Genomic DNA, 22149 nt, shown 5'->3' with positions numbered 1-22149 from the left:
CGGAACAGACTTTTCTGGAGGCAAAAAACAGTTGCAAAAAGGAAGATGGGGTTCCTTCCTTCACAAAAAAAAATAGACAAAAGAACTTTTCTTTCTGAAATAAATGAGGAAGATGGGTTCTTTCCAATTTTTTTTCCCCCCAAAGGCACCCTATCTACACAGCTGTTTTTGCTTTTGGCAAAGTCTCTTCTGGAAGTGTGACTGAGCAAGATTATGCAAATGAAGTGCAAGATTTGTAAATCAGTGCTTCATTTGCATTTTTGATCTCCCTCATTTGCATTCCTCCGCCAAAAGGGGAATGACGTGTAGATGCAGCCTTAGTGAATTTTAATAGCTTGTCTTTGCAGAAGCCATATATTTAGTCCATGAGAACTTTCTGCCAGTTCCTCCAGATATTTTTTAATCTAGTTTTGTTTCTGTCTTTGGAATCCAATATATTTTATCTCCTAGGTGAGCTTTTAAAATAAGTAACAGTGATCACATTAATAGAGCCTTATTCATACATTACTTACGCTCCACTCCTCCTTCCGATGAGCTGAGCAGAGCTGGATGAATATCAGAGAAGCTGTTCTGTAACTATTTTTGCAAATAAAAGAACTCAGTTTGCTTTGCCTTCATATGGGGTGCTCCCTTACTTCTCGCTTGTGAATATCCAGACAATGACCAATTATTAACGGGAATGTCTGTGAATGCTAAAAAGCCCACATTGGCAGCACAAATGGATACTTGTCTAAAACTGAATACTGGAAATGTACAATCAGTGATTCCTTATTTATTACACATTACGCCATCAATTGCTTTTCTATGTCTTCAAACATCTTCAGTCTTTCAATTGCTCAGTATTCATTATGACTATTATTATTGTAACTCCTGCATCCAGATAAGGGCCCTATTATGCTAGATAGTGTTCATAGACTTAATATGAGATAATTCCTGCCCTGAAGACCTTATGGTTTAAGGAGGCAGGCAGACAATGAGTAGGAAAAAGGGAGTATTACTGTTCCCATTTTTTCTGCTGGAGAACTGAAGCAGAGAAAGATGTGGCACTTTGCCTAGACAGGCTGTTGCATTGCTGGAACTCAATTCATACTACCTGAATTCCAGTTCTGTGCCTTATCTACAAGGCCACCCTTCCTCTTATAAAAAGTGCCAAAAATTCCAAAGAGTGTTTTCCCCAGGAATTAAAACTTCAGAGGGGGAGGGGAAGTTTGACTATATAGGGAGGGGGTGGGGGGAAGGCCAATAAGCATCGAGCCAATGAAGATGAAGATGGACAGTATAGCACCACAGCAAAAACTAAAAAATGTTTCATGGCCATTTTATTAGATTTAAGGTCTTTTCTAGAATCACCACAGAAATTCAAGTTGGCTATTCAAGTCTACCTTGAAGCACTATGGTACATCTACATCTTTCTTGGTTTCTTGTCATTTGCACAACTCTTTGATGTCTTCTTGTGTGTCCTTCATGGTACGCTCATCGTCAGCCAGAAGGTGAGTTCCTTCAGAACACAAACTTCTACTGAATGATGAAAAAGGAATGCACAACTATAGTGTTGTGACAAGGAGCAGCGAAAGATGAAATTCCTACTTCTTTTATCCCAGGAAACATAGCCCAAAGAATGGGTCAAACCACTAGTGATGACAAAGAAGAAGTTGAAGTTAAATCTTCATTTATTTATCTTATGGAATTTCGCTTTGTGTTCAAAATTCTCTGTGGTATCCTGATCACATGGCAGCCCCAGTCCTGGTATTGCTTTACTCCACTTTACTGTGTTTTATAAGACAGGTGTCTACAAAAGCTATGTAGAGGTTGAATAAAATTCAGAAATCACTATTGTAGATATGTAAGAATCAAGTCTGTGTACTTTTTCAACTGGCTTAAAAAACACTTGTCATAAATAACAGCTGTATGAGGAAGCTAGTACTTGTTCATAGTTTTCAAACCTATTATGCTTTCTCAGGTACATGTATTTCCTCACATGTGAATATTCAGACAATGGCCAATTATTTGAGGAAACATCTGTGAATGCTAAAAGGGCCACATATGGGGTACATTTACACTAGGAACTAACTTCAAAGTTACCTTCGAAGTTAGGCATTACTTCGAAGTAGCCAGCAGAGAGTCTACACACATTTCCCCTTACTTCAAAGTTAACTTCGAAGTACAGAGCTCAACTTTGAAGCCCTTACTCCATTCCCAGGAATGGAGTAGTGCCCTACTTTGAAGTTTAACTTTGAATTAGGGTGTGTGTAGATGCTCAGCTTTGAAGTTGCTTACTTTGAAGTAAGCAACTTCGAAGTTATTTTTATAGTGTAGACACAGCCATGGTTGCACAAATGGATACTTACCTAAAATTGGATATTGGAAATGTGCAATCGCTGATTCATTATTTGCTTTTAATGTGCGTATTGCTGCAGTTTCAATTCAAATTTCCAACTAACAACTACACTAGCAACATTGCTTGTAATAGGGTGCGAGTGGGAGGAGGAGGGAAATTCTATGTTACTCAATCAGAGGCCAGACTTGTGTTCTAATGCCAGTAGGGTCTGGCTACAAGTATGATTAGGAATTTGGAACCACTCTTTTAAAGTGTTACTGAAAAAGCTACAGTCACACTCACTGGGGTGAGGATGAAGATGATAAAATAAGTGTTCCCTGGAAGGCTGGATTTTGTTGCCTGGAATACATCTATATGCACTCAATGTGCTTTATAGCTAGAAATTCCCAGTACTATCGGAATTCTGTGTTACAACTTTCCATCCTGAAAGTCCACATGTAAATGGCAAGAGATGAGAGAACTTCCAGCCATCATCACTCATGAAAGTCTTGCTTTGTGCAGGAGAATGGAGTGAATTTGGGTGAGGTGGAAAGAAGTGTGTTTATGTTACACCCTATCCAAAAATATTCCATATGATGGATCTTTATCGTAAAAGCGCCTGACAAAAATATTAAACATACAAGATTATTAGGGAAATAATCATGTTTAATGTCTGTAAGTGTTTAATGGGGTTAGTAATTATACAAAACTGGAAATTATCATCAAACTCCCATGAATACCAGGGTCAAATTCTATTTTAATAGTTGTTCAGTGATGAGTGAATAGTTGAACTCTGCATTCTAAAAATACCACAAAGATTTGTTAAAGGAGAATGAAAGAAGGGTTGTGCCCTTTTCAGTTTACGCTCTTTTATGCTTCTCTGGGCTCAATAAAGGAGATATGAAAAGTAGTGCACGGACATGTATACCTCATGAAAGTGAATAGGAACCAGTCCACTCACTTTAGTAGAATTTGGATCCCATCCATAAAGCTTTTTTATTTTTATTTTTTTCAGTGATTCCTCATGGTTAGAAATACTGATAAGTGTAAGAAACTAAATAGTTCATGGAATATCCCAGAGCCTTTGAATACAACTGGACACGTCACTGGTAAAACCTCATTTGGAATATCATTTTGCAAGGGTCAGCAACCTTTCTGAGGCAGAGTGCTGAAATTTAATGTTTTGACCTCTATGCACGGTCTGAGTACTGATGATACTTCTAGAAGTCACTAATAGTCCCACTTACAACAGGTTTATTAATAAATAAATGAAGCTGCAGAGCTTTACCAGTTAGGTGGTGGTTGGTAGCATTAGCTGGTCTTTTGTTAATTCACAGGTGGCCTGGCTTTGAGTAAATTCAGGAGTGTATGGGTGAGGAGTGGGTGGGGCTGAGCTCACACTTCACGTGCCAGTGAAAATCGGCTCACATGTCACTTTTGGCACCCATGAGGGGGATTGGTGACCCAAGATTAATTTAACTGGAACAGGTGCCTAGAAAGCTAATAGGATAATCAGGAAACTAATGGGCCTAGTGTATGAGAGAGGACTAGAAGAGCATGACTTTTTTAGTCTAGCCACAGGATGGTGGAGAGGAGACATACTTGCTCTCCCTAAATACATTGGGGGCATAAATATCAGGGAGAATGAAGAGCTATGTAAGCAAACGGATGACACTGGCTAGAGAAAAAATGGAGAGAAGCTAGCCATGAACAAATTCAGGCTGGAAATTAAAAGATTGTTTCTAATAACTGGGTAGGGTTGTCCCCCAAGAGCGGTTCTGGAAGCAAACAATGTTTTTAAGAGATCTGGACAAATCCGAGTATGAGTGCATGGCCTGGTTGGTTTTGATGGTGGGAGGGAAGGGTTACCAGCCCTGGGGGGCTTACTTCTAGTTTACATCTTATGTTCCTAATGCTTATGCTTCAGGGTATCAGACGACAGTGGGTTGGCAGAGAATGCCTCCCTTCCATCCCAGTGTATTCTGGGAAGGTCTTTTAGCTCTCTGCAGTGAAGTGTCAGGAGTGGCATTGCTGAGATGAGATGGTGGATGGGGCTGGCCAGATCTTTGGGTTGGCCCTGAGCACTGGGCTGGCTGGCATTCCTCAAATGCTCAGGGTGTAACTGAGCCCCATCTATGGGGCCAGGAAGGAATTTTCCCCAGCTCAGATTGGCAGTGACCTTGCGGGTTTCCACCTTCCCTTCAGCATGCGGGTGCAGGTCCCTTTCTGGGATTATCTGGCTATATCTCACTCAGCCATTTCCCTGACACAGAGGGGGTCTCACACCATGATTGAGCCTATTTCTCTGCCTATGACACACACACAAGGCTAGTCCCCTGTGGGCTGTAACGTGTTAGTCTCAGTTTGACTGTCGGGCTTAGTGCATGAGTTCTGGCTGGTGGTGGTAACATGTGATATCCAGGAGTTTAGACTCTATTATCTGGTGGTTCCTCTGGGCCTTAGACTCTGACTCCATCTAGCAACCTGTATTCTACACTGAGTTTACTTGTGTAATCACTCAGCCCCCACTCATTGAACGGGATGAGAAAAATCAGCTCTGTCAAGCATTCCAGAGCTGAACGCACCCGTTCAAGTATCCTCTGTGCCAGAGGAGAGGAAGGGATTTGAGTAGGGATCTCCCTCACTTTCATAAGTATCCCAGCCACTGGACAAGAATGATTCTATCTGTGGAACAACTGCAATAGGGGAATTGAAGATTGCCCTGCAATGAACCTGCCCCACTGGCCAGTGATTACAACACATATCTGAGAGGTGGGGGATACCTGTTCTAAACGCCTTCTCCTCATCAGGCTGAGGACACAATAGAAATGGGGTCTCCCACTTGAATAGCCTAACTACTGAGCTAAGGCTCACTAAGGAGATGTTCGTCTTCATCCATTTTGTGCAAAGCTAGGTGTGCTCAGAGGCCACCTACCGGATCAACCCCCATGGGTGAGACAGGTGCTATTTTGCTATCTTTCCTTCCATTTGGGGATCTCTCTGGAATACAGGCCATAGATGAGCATCCTGGTGATTGTAGAGAAGACTGGGTATTCATGCTTGGGGCAAAAGCATAGCTTCTGACACCACTTTTCCGGCAAGCCCTTTAGGCGTGGAGTGAATTTAGGCACCTGCAGAGATGGCCTGCAAACAAGCAGGGATTCTGCAGAATGCAGTGGGACCTAAAACAGGACTTTGGCACCAAAACATATTTGGGTCTAAGTGCCTTTCCCACGGTTATGCAGGCAGACTGTTGTGTAGCAGGGGGTCGCAACTCAGGCCCCTAATCTTATGTCCCAACCCCTGGATCACATTTGAGCCAATGGAGTAATAATTCCTGAATGTAAAGTGGTGTAAGTAGAAACAGAATCAGGCCACCAACATGCACATGTGTATATAGTGTCGTAAGGGGCAAGCAAATTGGAAGCCTATCCTGATTTTTATGAGCCTTTTTCCTGAGGCTCATGTTAAAGGCACACGTAGATGCAAAGCAAAAAGCATCCACAGGTCACACGTGAAAGGAAGAAGAACAAGGCCAGCATTTTGCTGTACTTCTTCTTTTATAAAGCAGAGCTACAAAGCTGTGGACAAATTGACATCTTTGTGTCTTTTCCATATACATTCACTTTGTTCCCAAAACGATTCAGAGATGTTAAAAAACACAACTGCAACTAGCTCCTCACTGCTAAATGATTCCACTTTCTAAAGAAAAAAATAGTAAGAAAAACCATGTACTAGAGAGTGTCAGTCTCACAACCAGCACTTCAGCGACAGAAGCAGAGCCAAGTTTTGTGTTGTTGTTTGCCAGTGGCACTAAGCAGAGCAGACTAGGGATTTTGGAGGATCATATTTCCATGCATACCAGACAAATGGCAACTTGAAATCATGCACCTGAACAAAAGCAAATGGTAAAACTCTCTTATTTTGTAAACATGAAAGAAGTAAAGGGGACTTCAGGAAGGAAATGGCTGATGTCAAATAATCTTTCATGCTTTCTTGGAAGAGCAGATATCACTTCACAGCTGCAATAACAAACAATACGATAAACCAAAAAGGTGCCAATTAACAGGTTCTCTTCTGAAGGTGTCACTTTTCTTCTCTGCTGTAGATTATTTTGGGCCTTCTCATAGTACTGTTAACTGTTGGAGCACTCGCTGACTTACCTCCCTAGTGTTTTGCGCTTACTCTTGTTCTCAACCTTTTTTAACACCCCGTATGGTACATTTAAAGGGTAGTACTGTCACTGACAATTAAGCTGTTCTCTAGTGCATCTGTTCAATTCTCAAAAAATAAGGAATTACAGTTATGGATCTGCTTACATCAGATCTCATGAGGGCATGCACATGTGTGCAAACACATACACACACGATATTGTGAAGGCCAAGACCATAGGTGCTCACTTTCAAAAGTGTTTGGAGGGTGCTTGTCCTTTGGCTCTGCCTCAAGTGCCAGCCATAGCCATCCCTTCCGCTAAGGCCCCACCACTGCCCTGCCTGTTTCTGACATACTCCTGCCTTTTTCTGCCCCATTCTGCCTCCTCCAGGGAGCACACTGCTTCCTCACTCACTCCCCGTGAGCATCCCGAATGCCATGCCATGAAATAGCTGATCACAGTAGCCAGCAGATGCAGGGAGGGAAGGGGAGGTGCCAATTCATGGGCCTCACCAGTGGGTGGCGGGGGCGGGGTATGCTGGTGAGGGGTTACTACTGGGTGTTCAGTACCCAACAATTTCCCCCTGTGGGTGCTAGAGCTTTGGAGCACCCACAGAGCCGGTCCCTATGACTGAGTCTATAACAGGGTTCAAAAACCAACTGGGTAAGTTCATAAGGAATAAGTCGAAGACAGGATGGCCAGGGATGGTGTCCTTAGCCTGTGTCTGGCAGATGCTAGGAATGGGCAACAGGGGATGGATCATTTGATGATCACCTGTTCTGTTCATTCTTCTGGGGAACTAGACAATGGCCACTGTCAGAAGAAAGGAAGATGGCCCTTTGATCTGACCTGCATGGCTGTTCTTGTACCCTTGTGTCCTTAAGGGCATGACGAACACCAATGAAATCTGAGAGGAGATTTTCTAGTGATTTTTGAGGGAGGTGGACAGGATCTTTTCCCCAGAGTATTATTTTTATTATCTCCTTCGATTTCCAGTATAGACTGGGGCGGGGAGGGGTTGCAGTTTTTAAGTACAAGTTGAACCTCTAATCAGGCACTCTCATGACCTGACTGGTGCTGGATGGGACAATTTGCCAGACCAAGGGAGGTCAATATTGTCTAGCAGCATTACTAACACTTCCACTGCTTACTGGGCTCTAAGAAGACATTTAGGGGCAAATTATAGCTAAATGACAGCACAGAACACTGAGAGCCAGGACTGGTGGCTGTCAACAAACTTTACCTGACCATGGGAAATTTGGCCTCACCAATGATAAATGGTCATCCAGCTAACTTAAATCATGCCAGATTACGGATGCTGCTGGACGAGAGTGTTATGGATTAGAGAGGTTCAACCTGTAGTGGGATTTTAGAATTCACTGAGCAGGAAATAACTGTACTCAGGTTATATATGAGATTTCATTCATCCGCAGGATATCCCATTTCAATAAAAATCAATAGCAAAATACAAACATAAAAAAGAGACAGAAAATTGTTTTAAAAATAAACCAATGACTCTGGTTGGCTATTTGGGGAAGTTCCATGAGGAAGAGTGAATATATTAGAATGGTTTGGTCTTTCCTGTATCTATATTGCTCACATTATTTTGTCAGAAACCTGTTTAGCTGGAAATCAACCATCGTTCCTCTCCCTGCCTTTCGCAGAATTAAAACAGAGCCAAAATATGAAATATGTGTCTATCTCAGTAATCATGTCAATCGGTAAATATAAATCCAGTCTAAACGTGTCTCTGTTGTAATTTGTAGGTCACCCCTTAAAAATGTGTTAAGTATCTTGAATAGCTGAAATTAGTCTTGCAAATGTCCTTCTAGGTATTCCTAAAATAAATGAAAATGGAAGGAAATTCACCATAACAAAAGCATGTGGCCATGTTCTTTAGTGCTAGCCCAGGATATAGAATCATTTCTCATTTCATTTTATTTCTTGCCTTTCAAAGAGCAAGTATTCTTACAGCTGACCTGTTAAATAAACTTGCAAAGGAAGAATGAGGCTGGTAGAACTGGGGTTTAGAGGTAATATATCTGCTTCCTTGAGGCCTATACATGTATATAAAGTGTGCAGGAAATCTTTCTTCCTTGTTGGAACGGTACTTAGAATTTTTTCAGCATTTTGCATTCTTCAGTGTGACAAGGATTTACTAGGGTAAGTGCAAAGTGAAACCAATATTCCCATTCAAAGAAAAATACTGCATAAAAACATCAGGATAAATTCTATCTTTGACTTTAGAAGCTTCACAGCAATTTCAAAAAAAAATGTCCACCTCAGCCAGTTGGCAAGACCAAGCTATGCGGGCTGAGGAAGCATAGATATTGTGGGTTAGAGGAAACCTCTCTGAAGCTGGTTCATGTAATAGTGGATAAATTTAAGAAGCACATAAGCTCAGCTGCATTTTGGAGTACGATAGCTGAAACAATACATGCTCCACCACCCAAAACACAGACCACAAGCAAGGCCTGTCAGAAGCTGAGCTATGTGGATGGAGGAGTTTCCCTCAGGCTAACTCCACATTCACAGAGCTGGGGGCTGTGGGGAAAGAGGGGTGTTTTGTTTTGTTTTGCTTCATTTTTGTAGTGATGCAGCCAGAACCACCACCAAAAAGAACAGAGAAGGGAAAAGAAAGCTAAGGACATCCAAAGAAGCATGGATAGCATATCCATGAGAAAGCTAAGGGAAAGAGCTTTCTGGGCAGAGTGCTGGTTGCTGGAGGAGGGTTGGGATCATGAGCAAGGAAACTGCTGTTGTCTGATTCTTACTGTATTCAGCAAAACAGGACTTCTTAATGTTCTGTAAATAAGCAGGACTACCACTAAGAAATACCTGACTATCAATTTCTCCTCCTAAGAGAAATTATCTGCAAGACTCTGCTAACTACTCAGAATAAAAGGTATAACTTTACATTTCAATATAATGTTGCCGTACCAAATACCGGCAAGTGCCTCTTTCATTGTAGCTTGATGTCTTTGGAAACTGGGAAATTTATATCAATACTCATTTTAGAGATTCAATATTTAGATCCCTAATTTTCCCTATTTCCTGTGCTACATTTTTCATCCTTGGAATTGTCCTTCCTGTTTATGTGATACCATAAGCACAGTGGCTGCTAAGAGTCAGCTGTGAAAACAATTTTTTGTAAATATTTATACTGTGACCATTAGTGAAATCTGTATCTTTACGGGAATGATTGATGGTACTGGAGCTACTCTGAGAGTCACAGAAAAATCAACAGTCAAGGATTCAGTTGTAATTCATGTGCAAAGGTTGTGGAGTTCAGCTTTCTGCTTCTTTCAAGGAAAGAAGTGAAAGTTGCATCCCTGGGACGTATGGCGCAGGAAAATAATAAACACAAACCGTAAGATTTCTTTATCAGTTCCAGATGACTCTGGCATAATTTCATTCTCAAAATATACCCCCAATTATTATTGACCTCTGCTAATTCCTAAAATCCAGTGACAGGAGAAGAAGGTTAACAGGTTACATGAGCACATAAATCTAATCAAAGTTAAAAGGTGTTCACAGCATGGAAGAGAGTTACAGATAAATTCAAATACCATACATCTCATGGACATGCTCTGAAAGCATGATAAGTGTGATAAGAAACAGAGATAAGAAATACCAAAGATAATACAGTAGAAATATAAAATAGGATTTAGCTCTTAATCCTGCAAGTTGCCCAATAATCTTCCTAGGAGAAGGATAGCTCAGTGGTTGGTGTGCTGGCCTGCTAAACCCAGGATAGTGAGCTCAATCCTTGAGGAGGCCATTTAGGGACTGGGGCAAATAGATGTCAGGGATGGTGCTTGGTCCTGCCAAGAGGACAGGGAACTAGATGAGATGACCTCCAGAGGTCCCTTCCAGTTCTAAGAGATACATATCTCCTATTATTAATTAATATTAATTTGAGGTGCTCACCAACATCATCTCCCATGGCACTCACCCTCTAGCAGGAGAAAGTTGATACTATATGGGGGTACAGTTTGGCATAATGGTTTTATTGGTATGAATTTGGCATGTGTGCATTACTATGACTTATACCATTCACCTAAAATTACTGTATGATGCAACACCCATTGGTGGGTTATTTTCAGTGGGGTCAGTTCTGGAATCTTTGGACTGTGACTAGGAAATGTCAGGAAAAGACATGCTAATTGAACACCAAAATTTGCATATTTTGCAGTTCTGTGGGAGGGACTTTTCTGAAATTTGGCCCATCTAAACAGTGCCAAACTTTGGAAAAACCTCCTCTATTGGGTCATCCCTTCTTCCTTGTAGAATGAGGTTTACAAGGATGGTGACAGACTGCATCCTCTTTGCCAGAAGCGGTCTCGGATGCGGCAGACCTTTTTCAGGAAACCTCCAATATCCCAGAAAAGGGCTGTAGTCTAGCCATAGCTTAGAAGTTTGAAGTTCTGCTGGCTGTGATAAAAGACAAACTTCTGTTAGCTCAAAGCCAACAGTAGATACTTAAACCTCAATGTGATCTGGCCACTAGACGGAAACAGGGCAGAGAGCTACACTGGTAAGCATGGGTTACAACTGCCTATGTCTGCATATATTAGAGAAGAGCCCATATCAAAACTATCAGAGAGGTAGCCGTGTTAGTCTGTAGCTTCAAGAACAACAAGAAGTCTTGTGGCACCTTATAGGCTAACAGATATTTTGCAGCATAAGCTTTTGTGGGCAAAGACCCGCTTCATCAGACGTGAGAGTGGGGGGGTAGTTTCAGAGGGGTATTTAAAGAATGGTGTCCCAGAAAAAGAGAGAGCTTATCAGCTCTGGCCCTACCTTTTTCTGGGACCCCACTCTTTAAATACCCCTCTGAAACCATGCCCCCACTCACGCATCTGATGAAGTGGGTCTTTGCCCACGAAAGCTTATGCTCCAAAATATCTGTTAGCCTATAAGATGCCACAAGACTTCTTGTTGTTTTCATACCAAAACTCTGGCTCAGAACAAACCCTGTACTTCTTGGAGGTTTAGATCCATAGCCAAACTCCTAACTTTACAGCTGGCAAATTCACATTCACATGCTGTGTTGCCAGTTGTTTTTTCTTCCATTTAATTTGTTTCACTAATGTTTCCAGGGTCAGAGACATATTCCAGGAGGTATTCCTTTGAGGGTGGTCAGACATATTTATTCCTTCTTCTATATGCTTTTTCACAGGGCCTTGAAGATTGTGTTTTTTCAAAGTGGTGCAATGCACAGCCTCACAGTTTGTCCAAGGATCACAGACTGGAAGACCCACTCTCCTGAGCTTTTCCCAGCAGTGATTATTATATCTGTTTTCATGATACAGGCAACTCTTCCATATCTGGCAGCCCTGGGACCAGGAGATTGCCGGATAGTCAAATATTTTGGATAATAGAGAGGTATACCTAGCAATGCATAACACTAAAGAAAAGCAAGAATAGATCTTAAAAACCAAACAAAAATGTATGAAGAGTTTATGTGCTGTGAATTCAAAGGATTTTTTTTTTCAAACAATGGGCCAGGCACAAAAGAACTTGAGATTGAGCTGGTTTCTTAGGAAATAGGTGGAAGGAGAATGATGCAGATTTGTACCTCTAGGTCTGCAGTTTTTAACTTAGAGCCTGTGGAGGAGTCCATTGTTTACAAATTGCCTACTCCCAAATCAAAGACCCAGGCTGTATAAAACTACATTTTTCACTTACTGTCTTCCTAAACGGGGAGAGGGAGATGTTAGGAAACAGGGCTGGTCTACAGGCCATTGAGAAACTCTAGTATAAAGAACGGGACCAATAATTCATGGGTGCTCCTGCTCAGTGAAAAAAAAACGTGTTATAAACATGTAAACAGAAAAGCCCCTGTGTGGCTTTGAACTACTAGTCAAGCTTATTAGTATGTGCTGGGGAGGGGTTCTATTGTGTTCATTTCTTCTCTCTGTAAAGCTGTTAACCTTAAAGATAAAATGTGCTTGCCTAGAAAGAGGTGTGGGGCAACTGTAGACAATGACTTGGTGTGTGTGGCCTCTGGCAAAAAGGCAAAGCAGGCCTGAAGAAGCTGTTTGACTTACTATGGAATTCACAGTACAGGTGGGGAATGCCTAACCTGCAAATACCCCCATGAGAAGGAAAAGAGATTCATGTCCCACCTGAGAGAGAAGCTGACTGCGGAGTCAGAAGCCAAGAATATATGCTGTTGGTGGACCAGGGAGGGCGAATGCAGGTTTATTGCCCTGAACCGCGAAACAGTGTGCTACCAGAAGTTGAGAATGATGGACAATACTTGAATGCTACTAGTCTCCAACTTCATATTTTTCTGCAATTCCCGTCCCCTCCCAGCAAAAATGAACAACTTAGAATTGGACCTTTTCTACGGTGCTTTTAGAACCCACACTCTTTTCTGGATGTGGCGGGCTGTCCCAGCTCATGGCACAGATACCACTTATGAGCCATGTCTACACGTGCACGCTACTTCGAAGTAGCGGCACTAACTTCGAAATAGCGCCCGTCGCGGCTACACGTGTCGGGCGCTATTTCGAAGTTAACATCGACGTTAGGCGGCGAGACGTCGAAGCCGCTAACCCCATGAGGGGATGGGAATAGCGCTCTACTTCGACGTTCAACGTCGAAGTAGGGACAATGTAGTCATTGCGTGTCCTGCAACATCGAAATTGCGGGGTCCGCCATGGCGGCCATCAGCTGAGGCGTTGAGAGACGCTCTCTCTCCAGCCCCTGCGGGGCTCTATGGTCATCACGTGCAGCAGCCCTTAGCCCAGGGCTTCTGGCTGCTGCTGCCGCAGCTGGGGATCCATGCTGCATGCACAGGGTCTGCAACCAGTTGTCGGCTCTGTGGATCTTGTGTTGTTTAGTGCAACTGTGTCTGGGAGGGGCCCTTTAAGGGAGCGGCTTGCTGTTGAGTCCGCCCTGTGACCCTGTCTGCAGCTGTGCCTGGCACCCTTATTTCGATGGGTGCTACTTTGGCGTGTAGACGTTCCCTCGCTGCTCCTATTTCGATGTGGTGCTGCACAATGTCGAAGTTGAACATCGACATTGCCAGCCCTGGAGGACGTGTAGACATTATTCATCGAAATAGGCTATTTCGATGTCGCTACATCGAAATAAGCTACTTCAAAGTAGGCTTCACGTGTAGATGTAGCCATGGAGAGAATAATGCATCTTCTCTACAGCCTTAGCTAAAAGCAAGTAGCTTAAGCTCATGTGGTTGAGGCTCACACACTCAGATCCAGATGTCCCAGACTGGATTCTGCCTGTTGATGTTGCACTTTGTGCCCTGATCTTTAAATCTGACTCTTTATCTTGGAGAAGTGTTTCCTGCCCTGTTTGAAAACGTTCCATGTTCCATTGCCCTGTTCACTCCACTCTATTTTCCATTTGTACCTCCCCCTTGTCTGTGTTTAGCTTTATTTCTGGATACCCTGTAACAATGTTCAGCATGATGCACCCTCACGGTACACTGCTTTTAGAAGGATCAGCCTGAATACAGGCAGCCATTCTGAGATTGTAAACTCATCTGACTCCCCTGAAATGAAGGGGAGAGTTGGATTGGGCTCTTTGCTGTGGATCGACCCTTTGAGATGTTCTGTTTTTTCTGGCAAGCCCTGAGCTCAGGTTTGGGAGTGTTTATGGTATGGCCTGATGCTAATGTATGATTTTCATGCTTGGGTGGGTGTTGTTAAATTCTTACTTCTAATTCCTCCCATGTGTTGCTTGATTCTGATGTGCCTCATACTTCTTTTATTTATATTTCCTACACACACACACACTCTCTCACACTTCCCTTCCCCTCCTGTTACAATCATCCTATGGAACCATGAAAACAAGGATCGCAGCAGTGGGCTATTTATCTTCTGTTTGGCAGAGGTAAAGTGCTTCAGATGGGCTCATAACAAGGTCAGGCACCAAAACCACAGCATTCACACCTTGTCAATTCTACCCAGGGTTCCTTAGATTTTTCTTCTTAGCCCTTCTTTGTTCACTCCCTGGTCTTCTCCCATCACCCTCCTCCCATTCACCTGTAGTTTCATCTCCCCAACACCCCGCGCTGTTGCTGAGCTACTGTCTATTCCTCATGAGGTAAGTTGGCAATGCCAAATCAGACCCAAGCACATCCCCATCCCTCCTCAGCTGTTGACCCATCTCACAACTTTCCACATTACAGGAGCTCCGTAGGGCTTGTAGTGAGAAGACATTCCCTTTTTCATATTCTCCATTGATACAAAGAGGAATGGTGGCCCAAAACTGCGTACAGGATTGTTTTTTTCAAAGTGGTGCAATGCACAGCCTCACAGTTTGTCCAAGGATCGTAGACTTGAAGACCCTTTCTCCCGAGCTTCTCCCAGCAGTGATTATTATGTCTGTTTTCATGATACAGTAAACTCTGTTGTAAATAAATGCAATGAAATGAAATAAAATAAAACCATCTCCAAAGTTGTGTTAAATCTTATATGATGATGAATTCCTCTATTAGATATCTGTCTGACAGGATTTATTTTAGTGAGAGACAAGGAATGTATCTCCAGGGACAACCACCAGAAAGCTTATATTTCAGTGCAGGATAACTAAACCCTATTGGGTTCTATAGGTAAAAGGTGAACTGTATCAGGCAGCAACCCCCCCACCCACACACTGGAGGCAGTTCCTTTTCATCTCAGTGTGGTTTTGTGAATAGAATACTCAGCTAGGATTCTGAAGATCTAGGCAGGGTTGCCAACCAGATACGGCAATAGCAGCCACTCCATGCCAATGAGAAAGTTGGAATCCCTAAATCTATGATCTATTCCCAGCTTCACCTCTGACCTGCTGTGTGACTTCTGTGCCTCAGTTTCCCACCCATAACATAGGAATAAATTATACTGACCTTCTTTATAAACCACTTTCAGATCTACTGATGAAAAATACTCTGTCTTTTGCAGGAGTGCCATTGTCACAGTATCACTTACTCATATAGTTACAGCAATTTAAGAAGGCAGGATTTATTAAACAGAAACTCCTCCCTCATATTCAATTTTCCCAGACCTTTCTAGACAACTTTGATTCCCTTTTTTGTGTGTGGTATGTATGACATCCATGAAAGAGCTAATTACCTCAAATTATTATGCATTCAGCTATATTGATCAAGCAATGGGTGTACTGTGTTATAGTGAACAAGTAATGGAGTGGATTGTGATAGTATAATCTATTCTCACATATTTCCTTAGCTCATTTTAGAGCTACTCAGTATGCAGCTGGAAATAGATATTTTCCTGAAGCTTAGAACTGCAATCGTTGCTTCAACTCAGTTCAGTCCTTTAAGGCCCTCATCAAATTCAAGCTGAATTGCAAACACTTCCTAAGAACAGAAATAAAAGCTTTCTCCCTGCAAATGAACTTGACTGAAGTGATTTCACTGAATTCAGATTTTTTTCTGTATTTCTCCTCCTCACTTTTTTTATTTAATACTACTCCAGTCAAAGCTGGGAAACAGTTTCAATCCCGAATGAAGAGATTCAGTTTTGTCTCCCATTCCTTTCCTTTCCTTTGCTGCTGTCTTTAGAGAGCTATTTACTCTGATCACTGCAACATGGCTCGTTTTCTGCACATTAGTGTATAGATTCAAAAGCAGAAAAAAAAAAGAGGACTCTGCAGTTGCTAAAACATAGGCTTCCAATGGAGAGACAAACACTCCTCAAATTCAAGACATAACAGGATGGAGCCCAAAGTTCAGATCTACAAGTATAAGAAAAACCTTAGGAAGAGCTCTTGTTTGAAACAGAGCCCATCTAGTCCTACCCCCCAGCAAATTTAGACTCTCCTCTACCCTTACAGCTGGGCTTTATATGATGTGAGGCTCCCACAGTGCTTTGCAGCAGAGGCAGCATAAACAAGAAAGGACCCCTCCTCCACTCCCACTTTAAAAAGAAGCCAGGCCATTTCCATATCCTTATGAAACCAGTTGCTCTCTAAACTCCCAATAACAGGGCACAGCACAAACAAAGAACAGGTGTAAGGGCATGGGGCTGTGCCCTCACACCCCTGACTCAGCAATTTCTTCCCACTACCCCCAGGCTGCAGCAGGATCTTGTTTCTTGCAGAGTGAAATCCTAATGGGGGAGCTAGTTTCACCTCGGCCTGTAGGGCTCTGCCTGGTTTGCCAGGGCTCTGGTTGCAATAATAGGGCTGCATTTTATGACGGGGAAACTAGTGGAAGGGATGGTTGTTTTAATTGGTAAGCATACTCTGCTGAGTCCAACTTTCCATAGCTTCACTTCACAATGCATTGCAAAAAATGGGGTGAGGTAGGAAGAGAGGGCAGGCCAATTAACCTTTTAGCTCCTACATGTCTGGTTAGCAGCATGGCTTGAAGCACTCCAAGAACAACAGAATTCAATGGGACCCACTCTGCCTGCTATTATATTTGAAGGGGACCCTGTTTCCAGCAATTAAGGGACCTAAAATGAAATCCTCTCACTGGGTATAAATGCTGGGTTTGTCTGCCTGGTGCTGTATGTCGATCAAGATCAATGTTTCCATCCATGTGTGGAATAAATTTGGTCATGTGCAACAAAGCAAGGGCTATAGAAACACCTCTCCTGGGTGGCTGACCTAGAGCTCAGCTTACACGGGATACTGGTCAAGACACCTGACTGGCAGCTAGTATTGCACCTAGAATGCGAGCCAATAGCTTACAGCTACACTTTCATATGCAGCCTAGCCCAGCCTTTTCCTTTTGGGGTGAGTCAGATGCTGATTTTTATTTTATTTTTGCACCTGCCATGAATTCCAAGTGTTAATTCTTACACCTGTAATTCATGACAGGTGCAAAAATGATAGGTGCCTTTGCACAGGCAGCAGACTGGGCTCTTGAGAAATAAAATCAGTACCTTTACTCCCTTGTCAGATCAAGTAGCTTTTGCGGCAGTCATTCCAAAAATTACACATACTAAAATCTTTTATGAGAGCAACCGCTTCCTTACGAGATCCAAAGTGACAAAAAGCATACAGTGGGGTTTTGTTGTCTCCTCTGCCACAAACCTTTCAAGGCAGGGTAACTTGAGGACTATCATGTCTTTATAGCAAAATATTCAGTATAATAGGAAAACAATTGTCTCATTCTTTGGACCATCTCTAAAAGTCACCAAGAAAGGCTCTGTCAAGTTTCCACAGTCTGTGGCTTTTCAGACTTTTCCTGTGGGGTGATTTATTTAATTAAAACAGCTCTTTGGCCACCAGCTGCTAAACCATTTGCAAAAAGACACAGCTGCTTCTCATGCAGATCAGTGTAGAACACTGTTAAAAGACTCCATCTGGTTTAAACATAGGGGTAGTGGCCACACTAGCTCCTCCTTTCTCCTCCTGTAGAGACAGCAGTGTTCCCTGCAAACTGAGCACTTAGACAGCTGCCCAGGAGAGATTCTGATGCCACCAGCTGATTAACAGAGCACCCACAGATGGCAGCATGTGGCTCTTGGTGGTGCACATTCACACATGCCTTGGTGCACAAAGCAAAATTTATTCCATTCCTGGATGGGGAAAAAGATAGAGGGAATGCTGAGAGACACCAGTAACTTCAGTGGAGCTGCTCTGTATTAACCCTGGTAGCAGCAAGGGCAGGAATGAACCCATAGAGCATATTATTATGACTTATATTGCAGGAATGACGAGCAGTGGTTCCCAACCTTCTCAGTAACACAGCACAATGCAATGAGACAAGCAATTCCACAGCAAACCCACCTTTTCTGGCTGAATCAATTGCTCATAAATGTCCTATTGCCTTTTGTTTGCTATGGTTACAGAAGATGGAGACACCTTGTCAAGGGGTACAGGGCTGATCAATTTGCCCCCAGCAGCCACTTTGCAAAGCCTCTGTAAGGGGAAATTGACCAACCCTGAGCCAGCTGGCAATCAGGCAGCCTTGCTCTTTGAGCCCCAGCCAGTGAAGGGTCGGTCAATTTCCCCTCCCCTCAGCTCTTTGCAGAGGCATGGGGGTAGGCGGGATGAAGACTGCGAGTCAGCAGGGGAATCAAGCAGCAAGGCTGCCTGATTCCCAGTTGACACGGGGTTGGTCAATTTCTCCTCTGGAGGTTTTGCAAAGCTGCAGGAGGGAAACTGATTACCTGCACCACCTGGGACTCAGGCAGCCTTGCTGACTGAGGCCCCAGCTAGCATGAGGTCAGTTAAATGTGCCATGGAATTTCTCCCCCGTCTTCTTCTCCCTGTCCCCACTTGGCTCTGCAAAGAACTGGGTGGAGCACAAATTGATAAAATGTCTGCAGCACACTTTGACAGTTCTCACAGAAAACCACTGGCCTAGACACCTGGGTCCTACTTTATCAGACAGCTATACAAACATATAGGCTATATCTACACTAGCCAAAAACTTTGAAATGGCCATGCAGATGGCCATTTCGAAGTTTACTAATGAAGCGCTGAAATACATATTCAGCGCTTCATTAGCATGCAGGCAGCCGCAGCACTTTGAAATTGACACGGCTCGTCGCTGCGCGGCTCGTCCAGATGGGGCTCCTTTTCGAAAGGACCCCGCCTACTTTGAAGTCCCCTTATTTCCATCTGCTCATAGGAATAAGGGGACTTCGAAGTAGGCGGGGTCCTTTTGAAAAGGAGCCCCGTCTGGACGAGCCGCGCGGTGGCGAGCCATGTCAATTTCGAAGTGCCGCGGCCGCCCGCATGCTAATGAAGTGCTAAATATGTATTTCAGCGCTTCATTAGTAAACTTCAAAATGGACATTTGCATGGCCATTTTGAAATTTTTGGCTAGTGTAAACACGGCCATAGCAACACAACAAGGAGTCCAGTGGCATCTTAAAGTTTAACAATTTTATTATGGCATAAGCTTTTGGGAGGCACAACTGATGCATCTGATGAAGTGAGTCGCAACTGGCAAAAGCTTATGCCATAATAAAATTAATCCATAATAAAATATTATGCCATTGTAGTATCCAGAGGCACTGAGACCTCATACTAGAATGAGTGAAGTCTCTGCTCTACAGCCTTGGCTGAGTGCCCTCTGGCCTTTCGTTCATGCAGTAGAGCACAGAGCTTTAGCCCCTTATGAGCACAGGTTCAATCTCTGGTGCTAGCAACCCAGGTCTGTCGGTGTTGCAGTTGAACTTGCAATCATACGGGCTAAAGCCCTGTGCTCTACTGCATGAGCTAAAAGCCAGCTGGCTCTCAGCCAAGGCTGTACAGCAGAAACTTCACTCACGCTAGTATGAGGTCTCAATGCCTCTGGGTACTACACCATAATAAAAAGGAATCCATCTGATGAAGTGGGTTTTATCCACAAAACCTGGTGACCTAATATGTTAATCTCTAAGGTGCCACAGTACTGCTTTTTATTTGCATAATAAAATTGTTAGTCTTTAAAATGCCACTGGACTCCTTGTTTTTGCTGAAACAAACTAACATGGCTATGTCTGAAATATAACAAGCAGATAGTCCCTGCTGCAATATATTTACATGTGTACAGTTAAGGTCTGGGGTCATATTCTCAACTGTAGCCAACATCTGCTGGGAGAAGCCAGTTCAAAAAGTGAAGTATGATGTTTATAAAATGAAAAGAACTGGCACAAATAGTTTGCAGTCATCAGTAACCACACAGCAAAAATGTGAACTGGCGTGTATGCACCTTGGGAAAACAAACGCTACGCCATTTTTTGGAATTAAGCTTTGCTTTTTTCCAGGATCATATCCATCAAAATCTGATCTGTGTAAACACTGGAAATCTCATTTTCTCTGGGTCCACTGAATTATAGGATTTGTTACATAGAAGCTGTTTTATATACAGAAAATAGCCCTGTTTATGTAGGATATGTATATGCACTTGCCCGCAGCAAGGGGTAGCATATGAAGGAAGAGAAGTGGAAGTACTATTCAAACTCCTCCCGCAACCCCCAAAGAGCTGGATGTTTCTGCTAAAATGATTGGCATTGAAGTAGCTATCAGTTGGAAATGTAAAACATCATCATTATGCTTCAGAGTCAACACTACAATAAGTTGAATTAGGGCAATTCTCACTTCTGGGTTAAATTAATAAGTTGTGGTGCAAACATGAGTAATATATCACTCTCCCCGAGTCAGAGATTCACAGATTGGAAAGATAACAAGAACCTTCCTTTTTAGCAGATGCCAACTCATTAAAGCCATACATTCTGTATGCATATAGCGTATCTTTGCGAAAGAAATCCAGTCCTGGCTTAACAGCTGCAGGTGATGGAGTAACCACCACCAGCTGGCTAGGCAGCTTTTAATGGTTAATTACCCTTACTGTTAACCATTTTTACCTTACGATTACTCTAAAATCCAGCTTCCAACCACTGGGTTTCATTTAATATTTTTGGGGTAGATTAAGGCGCTATTAAATAAGAGAAATTTCTTCCCCATGTAAGGACTTGTAGACTATCAATAAGTCACCTCTTAAACTGATCGTCATGCTTGTTTAGGCACTCTCCTGAGGAAGGGCAGGCAGCATTGTATCTGGAGTCAGTGATAGGCTGGACAAATGCTGATATGTTGAAAAGAGCTACAAAAGCCTATTGCATACTTAAGTCTTGTGTATACTTAGACAATACAGTTAATATAGTTTTGCACACAGACAAACAACAAAAGCACAAAAAACTATCATTAACATGCAGGTTGCCCTCAGAATGTTTTATTTTATGCTTTCATGCAGACTCCCAGATACATGATACAGCAGTGCAAAATTATGATTCATACTTTGTAAAGTTCAACTATCAGCCTGCACATCAACTTCTGCTCTACTGTGTGCATTTGTGAGTGCGTGTTTGGGGGTGTTCAACCCCCATGCTCCACTCCAGCACCTGCCCTTGTGGGAGGGGCACAGAGGTTGAAGCTAATTTTTCCTGGGCCAGGGGAGAAGGTTCCAGTCCCAGAGCACCAGGGAGTCAGTGCTTATGGCTATGGTGAAGACTTCAGGATGAAATCACTTTTCACTACATAGGGAGCTCGGAGAGTTATCCCAGTGAGCACTATCTATGAACACCAGAGGAATAAAGGTTTCTGTTCCGTGTGCAAAATATCCGATGGACATTTGGGGATCAAGTTTACCATTTGAACTAGTTCAAATGATCATGTACACAGGGCTGAAACAAGCCCTACCATGTCATTATACCGGTCTTGGGGCCCCAGACTGAAACTGGAAATGATATTTTAGCCAACTCCTTTCTGATATACCCAGGTTCTGCAGACCGGCAGGGCAGCACAGAGAGGCTGCTTAAATGTTGCTTCACAGTTAACGTCTTCCAACTGCACTAAGCAATTCTAGAGTGTACACATATGTATGCTTTGGTATTTGTGGCCTCATCAAAAGACACCGTACTCCCTGCCCATGTTCTCTTGGGCTTTGCAAGGAGCAGGATGATGGGAAAGAGATATGGGCTTGATTCAGTTGTACTAGCATGGGGGACCATCAATGTTCCCTGTTATTTTTTTCATTCGTGTGTGGAATACATTTTGTTATATGCACAAATGTGTGTGCACCTGTGTACCACCAATATAGATACACGGTGCCGGCTGTAGGAGTTCTGCTAATCAGGTGGGAAACACTTAAAATCTCTCCTGTGGGGCCACCCAAGCACTCAGCTTGCAGCAAACATCACTTGCCCCAAGTACCCCAATGCACAAAATGGAAACCTCATGCACCCTGGGAGGAATTCATGCC

This window comes from Carettochelys insculpta, chromosome 9, assembly GCF_033958435.1.
Source record: "Carettochelys insculpta isolate YL-2023 chromosome 9, ASM3395843v1, whole genome shotgun sequence".
NCBI classification, from domain to species: Eukaryota; Metazoa; Chordata; order Testudines; family Carettochelyidae; genus Carettochelys; species Carettochelys insculpta.
Note: the sequence above shows the minus strand (reverse complement) of the source record.